This window comes from Chenopodium quinoa, unplaced genomic scaffold (assembly GCF_001683475.1).
Source record: "Chenopodium quinoa cultivar QQ74 unplaced genomic scaffold, ASM168347v1, whole genome shotgun sequence".
Lineage (NCBI taxonomy): Eukaryota > Viridiplantae > Streptophyta > Magnoliopsida > Caryophyllales > Amaranthaceae > Chenopodium > Chenopodium quinoa.
Genome location: NW_018742815.1, coordinates 4789418 through 4795682, shown reverse-complemented (window position 1 = coordinate 4795682; position 6265 = coordinate 4789418).

Genomic DNA, 6265 nt, shown 5'->3' with positions numbered 1-6265 from the left:
GGTCAAGAAAACTGATATTGCATCCACGTCTAAGGAACCCAAGGAAACCTAGGTTCCTGATCCTAATGCTTAGTTTTCTTGCAGGTCCTAGTGAGGGGGAACAACTCGTGGTATCTCGACAGCGGTTGTTCAAAACATATGACAGGTGATAAATCAAAATTCCTCTCACTAGAAGACTACCCTAGAGGAACAATAACCTTTGGGGATAATAAGAAGGGCGATATCATTGGAAAAGGTAAAATTGGTAGATCAAAATCTCATTCCATTGATAATGTGTTCCTGGTCGAGGGCTTAATGCACAATCTACTCAGCATATCACAATTCTGTGATAAGGGAAACTCTGTAAGTTTTACTTCTGATTCTTGCAACATCATCAACAACAAGTCAGGAAAGGTTGTTCTAGAAGGAACAAGAAGAGGGAACACTTATACAGTTGACCTCAACTTAATCCCAAGAAACAACCTTACATGTCTGAGTGTTGTTGAAGATGATCCCCTGCTATGGCATAAACATTTTGGACATGCTAGATTCTCATTACCGGACAAGATGAGGTCAAGGAACTTGGTTGTGGGACTTCCTATAATCAAGTTCCTACAGAACAAAGTTTTGTGATGCATGTGTGAAAGGAAAGCATGTCCATTCATATTTTAAATTGAAGAAAATGGTAAGCACTACAAAGCCTTTGGAATTAATCCATATGGATTTGTGTGGTCCCATGAGAATTCAAAGCAAGAGTGGCAAGAAATATGTTTTGGTTATTGTTGATGATTACTCCAGATTCACTTGGGTTTTTTTCATGCTAGTAAAGATGAAACTTTTAACGAGTTTGTTGCTTTTGCCAAGAAAATAAAGAAAATCAGTGGTCACACCATAGTCCATCTCATATCAGATCACGGAACTGAATTTGAGAACTCAAGATTTGATGAGTTTTGCAGGGAAAATGACATGAATCATAACTTCTCAGCTCCAAGGACTCCCAAACAGAATGGAGTGTTAGAAAGGAAGAATCGAACCCTTGAGGAAATGGCTAGAACGATGTTGATTGCAAGTGGATTGCCAAGGAACTTCTGGGCTGAAGCCGTGAATACAACATGTTACATCTTTAACAGGATAACAATCAAAAGTATCATCAACAAGACTCCCTATGAACTATTTAGGGGAAGGAATCCAAACAATCTCATCTTAGAGCCTTTGGTTGTAAGTGCTTTGTACATAATAATGGTAAGAAAAATCTAGGGAAATTTGATGAAAGAAATGAAGAGGCCATATTTCTAGGATATGCCTCTGATAGCAAAGCTTATAGAGTTTACAATAAAAGCTCAATGTGTGTTGAGGAAAGCATTCACACAATCTTTGATGAAGTTAACCAGTTTGTGAGTGTGCAGGAACAAGAAGATGATAATGATTTTGAAATTGGATTGATAAGAGACAGGGATGAAGAAGAGACTCAGAAGCAAACCAAGGAAAAGCAGCCTGCTCCAGAAGAGGATCATCAAGAAAATGGATAAGTTCCTCAACCAGATGAACAGGTGAATGAGGAACAAGCAGAAGAAGCAGGAGGAACAGATCCAGAAGCTCCTCAAATTGGAGTTCTAGCAAGGGAATTTCAACCTAGGTCATTCAAGTATCAAGGTACCCATCGAACTAATCTCATTATCAGTGATATAGGAAAAGGAACTCAAACAAGATCGCAAATGAGGAACTTTTGTGCGTTCCATGCATTTCTGTCCATCCTAGAGCCAAGAAATCATCAAGAAGCATTGGGAGATGCTGATTGGATAGTGGCCATGCAAGAGGAACTCAATGAGTTCGAAAGGAACAAAGTCTGGCACCTTAAGCCAAAGCCTATGGGAAAGAAAGTTATTGGGCTCAAATGGGTGTTCAGGAACAAGCTTGATGAATTGAACATGGCACCATAGTAAGGAACAAGGCTAGATTGGTTGTGAAGGGCTACAACCAACAGGAAGGTATTGATTTCGATGAAACCTTTGCTCCTGTAGCTAGGTTAGAAGCTATCAGAATCCTAGTAGCTTTTGCTTCTTTTATGGGTTTCAAACTCTATCAAATGGATGTAAAATGCGCTTTTATTAATGGTTTCTTAAATGAGGAGGTGTTTGTTGAACAACCTCCAGGTTTCGAAAATCTTAAATTTCCAAATCATGTTTTTAAGCTTGATAAAGCTCTCCAGGTATGAAAGGCTTTCAAAGTTCCTATTGAAAAATGACTTCAAAAGAGGAAAAGTAGATAAAACTCTTTTTCTTAAATCTCGAGGAACTTATTTGTTAGTTGTACAGATCTATGTAAATGATATTATATTTGGTGCTACTAACAATGGTTTGTGCAAGTACTTTGCTGAGCTAATGGGTGGTGAATTTGAGATGAGCATGATGGGTGAATTAAATTTCTTCCTTGGACTTCAAATAAAGCAAACAACTGAAGGAATAATGATTCACCAATAGAAGTATGTCAAGGAACTTCTGAAGAAGTACAACATGGAGAATGCCAAGACAAATCATACACCTATGGGAACAGCAACAAGACTTGATGAGGATCCACAAGGAACAAGTGTGGATCAAACCACTTACAGAGGTATGATTGGTTCATTGCTATATCTAATAGCCAGTAGGCCTGACATTTCTTTTAGTATTGGATTGTGTGCTAGATTTCAGTCTAATCCTAAAGAATCATTTCTAATGGTTGTTAAGAGAATTTTGAGATACCTCAAAGGAACAGATGACCTGTGTTTGTTCTATCCTAGAAGTGATGACTTTATGCTAAGAGGATTCAAAGATGCTGACTATGCAGGTAACCTAGTTAACAGGAAAGGCACCTCAGGTATGGTTCAGTTCCTTGGCTCTTGTTTAGTTTCTTGGGGTTCCAAAAAACAAAATACTGTTGCATTGTCTACTGCAGAGGCTGAGTATGTAGCAGCAGCTGCTTGTTGCTCTCAAGTCCTTTGGACCAAACAACAGTTGCGTGACTTTGGTATTAAATTTAATTGCATTACTATCTATTGTGATAACACTAGTGCAATTTGCATATCTAAAGATTCAGTCCATCATTCAAGAGTTAAGCATATTCATATAAGACATCATTTCCTTAAGGATAATGTTGAAAAGGGTTTGATTAAATTAGATTTATGCCAAACTGACAATCAAATTGCAGATATTTTAACAAAACCCTTGAATAGAGAAAGGCATGAGAAGATGAGAATGGAACTTGGGATGATTAAGTTATACTAAGAAAAATGCATCAAGTTCCCTCAGGTATGAAACTCAAACTGATGTGCTTAAACTATTGTATACTGTGCACAAGTGTTATATGTTTAATTACATAGTTAAGACAGGTTGTAAGCAGGAGTAATATTTGCTAAGGGCATGTAAATTTGAAAGACATAGAATGTGAAAGTCCAAAATTGGTTGCATGAGCCTTGTTGAATTGTTCTGTGTATCAAGTTGCATTTGCAAGTGAGTTTTAACTTATTTAATTCAAAGGATAAAATTATTGTGTTTATCTATTTTTCAAAATTCCAAATTTTTTATCTAAACACAAAATTCGGATGAATACATCAAACATTCATCATTATCTTTTGTTCAAAAGTAGCCCACTCACATTACTCTCTTAAAACACGGTTTGTGTTTCCCTAAGCAATAAATATGAGTGTCAAATCAACTTAATTCACCTCACCTCCCAAACGACACCTCACTTCACCAATTTACCTCCACCATAAAACATGTCAGCCTCACAAAAATTTACACCACACAAAAATTACCTTCTCTCTCATCACTCTGATCAAAACTACTCTCCAATGTCTACCTCTCCAAAAACCTAAATTGAAGTCGACTCAAACACAAACCCAATCCCAATCCCAGACATCACCATGGAAATTCCACCGGAAATCACTCCCATCGAAGTTCAAGAGCCTCCAAAAGTTGATTCGACTACCGAATCTCAGTCTTCTCGAAAAAGGAAGTCCGATGACATGCAAGATGAAGAAGAAAGTGCTCCGGAACTAGGGGTCAATTACCGAGATAAACCAATAGCCATGAAAAGGCAAGAGAAAATTGGTGATCACTTTGTGACAAGTTTGGCTATTAATCTTCCTTGGTGTAAGTCTGTTAAGTTGTATGAACTGCTTGATTTGATTGAGTCTCAAAATTGGGTGAATTTGTTGAGTGAATGCTTTAATCAGAGTTTGTATGTTGTTGCTATGAAGGATTTTTGCAAAAGTTTCAAGTACTCTAAAGGTACTATTAGGTGTTGTGTGTATGAAAAAGAAATTGAGTTTGATGCGATGTACTTGGCTGAGTTGTTTGATGTGCCTAATACTGGATACGATCTATATTTTAAAAGCAATGTGATAAGGAACCCTCTTCCTGATGTAAATATTGATGAAATAGTGGAGTTCTTAGGTGGTGACCCTAAGGAAACCTACATAAACCACAATGACCTAACCCCTCTTGACAAAATCCTACTGAAATTTGTCTTCAATGATATAATCCCTCGCTCTCAAAAGAGAGACAGTGCCAACAAGCTTGACACTGTCTTGATTTATTGTCTTTCCAAAAAGATCCAAATCAACTTTCCCTCTATCATGATCCAACACCTTTCCCACTATGTTCCAAAAGGATGGAAAGTGGGATATGGTAACCTACTTACCTATGTGTTCGAAAGCTTTGGTATCTCCTTTAATGATAAAGAACCCCTGCCCCTCAAAAACACTGAATACATGCAGCCCGTTTTTCTTGAAAATCATAAGATGAAGGTTGTGGATGGATGTTTTAAAGCTGTGCTGGAGGAAAGGGAGAAAAGGCCAAAGGAAGTAGGAGCACCGTCTGAGGGAGAAGAAGAGAGGGCTACAGGGATAGTAGAAGGAGTGGTGCAGGACATTCAGGAGGAGGAAGAGGAAAAGATGGTTGAGGAGGTTACTGAAACAGGGGGAAGGAAAAAAAGGAAGAGCTTGAGGTTAATGAAGAAAAAGGAGCCTACTGCACCCATTTGCATTGATATCACTGGGGTGCAGGAGGATTTGCAGAAAGTCACAAGCTCTCTTATTTCGGGCAAGTATGCATCTGCAGGAATAGGTTTTGTAGCTTTCAGTTCCCCTCCAAAGGTTCCCAGCGAAGATGTGAAGGAGCTGAAGGATACGCTCCTTAAGGTGCTGAAGGAACAAGAGCAGCCAAAGTTGAAGATGGAGGAAATTGAAGAAGAGTGTGCTCACTCTGAATGCTGATGTCAGGAAGCTGGTCTCAAGCACTAAACAAGGGAGACAGTCCATTGTGAAGGACATAGTGTCTCAAATCAGCAAGAAACTGGAAGATCTTGTTGTTGATGATGACCAAAGCATTGCTTCTTAACCTATCTTTCCTTGCATCCTCTTTATGTTGATGAAACTTATATTTTATCTGTTTTGGGAAACAATTTTTAATTTGGTCTGTAATATTTTGGGCCCTTTTAAATTTCTTTTGGTAAACTTTCAAATTTGGTACATTTGACCGATGTTTTAAATCGGTTTTGGATGATTAATATCTATGTATATTCTGCTTATATGCTTTGTGAATGTTTTCTCTCCATGCATGCTTCTTGTCTTAACACTAAACCACTAGATGGTGATGTGTTATGGTATACTATATGCTTGTATGTTGGTTTTTGATAATGCCAAAAGGGGAAAAAGGATGCAAACTATCAAGGAAACTTAATCATTTTATGGTCTCTGTTCGAAATCTTCACAAGCTGCCTACTCTCTACAAGCAGGTATAATGTATATACAAGTTTTTTAAAGCTTTTCAGTTTTGCCTAAAGTTTTTTGTTTGTGCATTGTTTTTATTTCCTTAACATTAGTTCCCTTTCTGCATTGTACTTTGTTTTTGCATTTTCTTTTCTTTAGGAATAAATTGGATTATCTCTGTTTCCTTGTAAGTAAGTTTGGTTTGTTTGTCATCATAAAAAAGGGGGAATATTGTTGGACTTAATGATTTTGATGATGACACAACCTCACTTACTTACAAACTAATAAGTGCTTGATTGTTTAAGTGTGTACTCAGTTGCAAAGACCGGGAGAATTAAGTGTCTTGTAAAAATACCATGAGGAACAAGAAGGCCAAAAGCAGAGCTATCCATAAAGAAGAGTTCCTTTGCAGGAACTGGTGCTTCAGAAATGAAGACTTGAAAAGAGAAGTTTCCCCTCAGGGAATAGAAGCTTCAGAGAAGAAGCTTCATCAGAGAAGAGAAGTTCCTTCCAAGGAACAGGAAGCCTCGGAGTAGA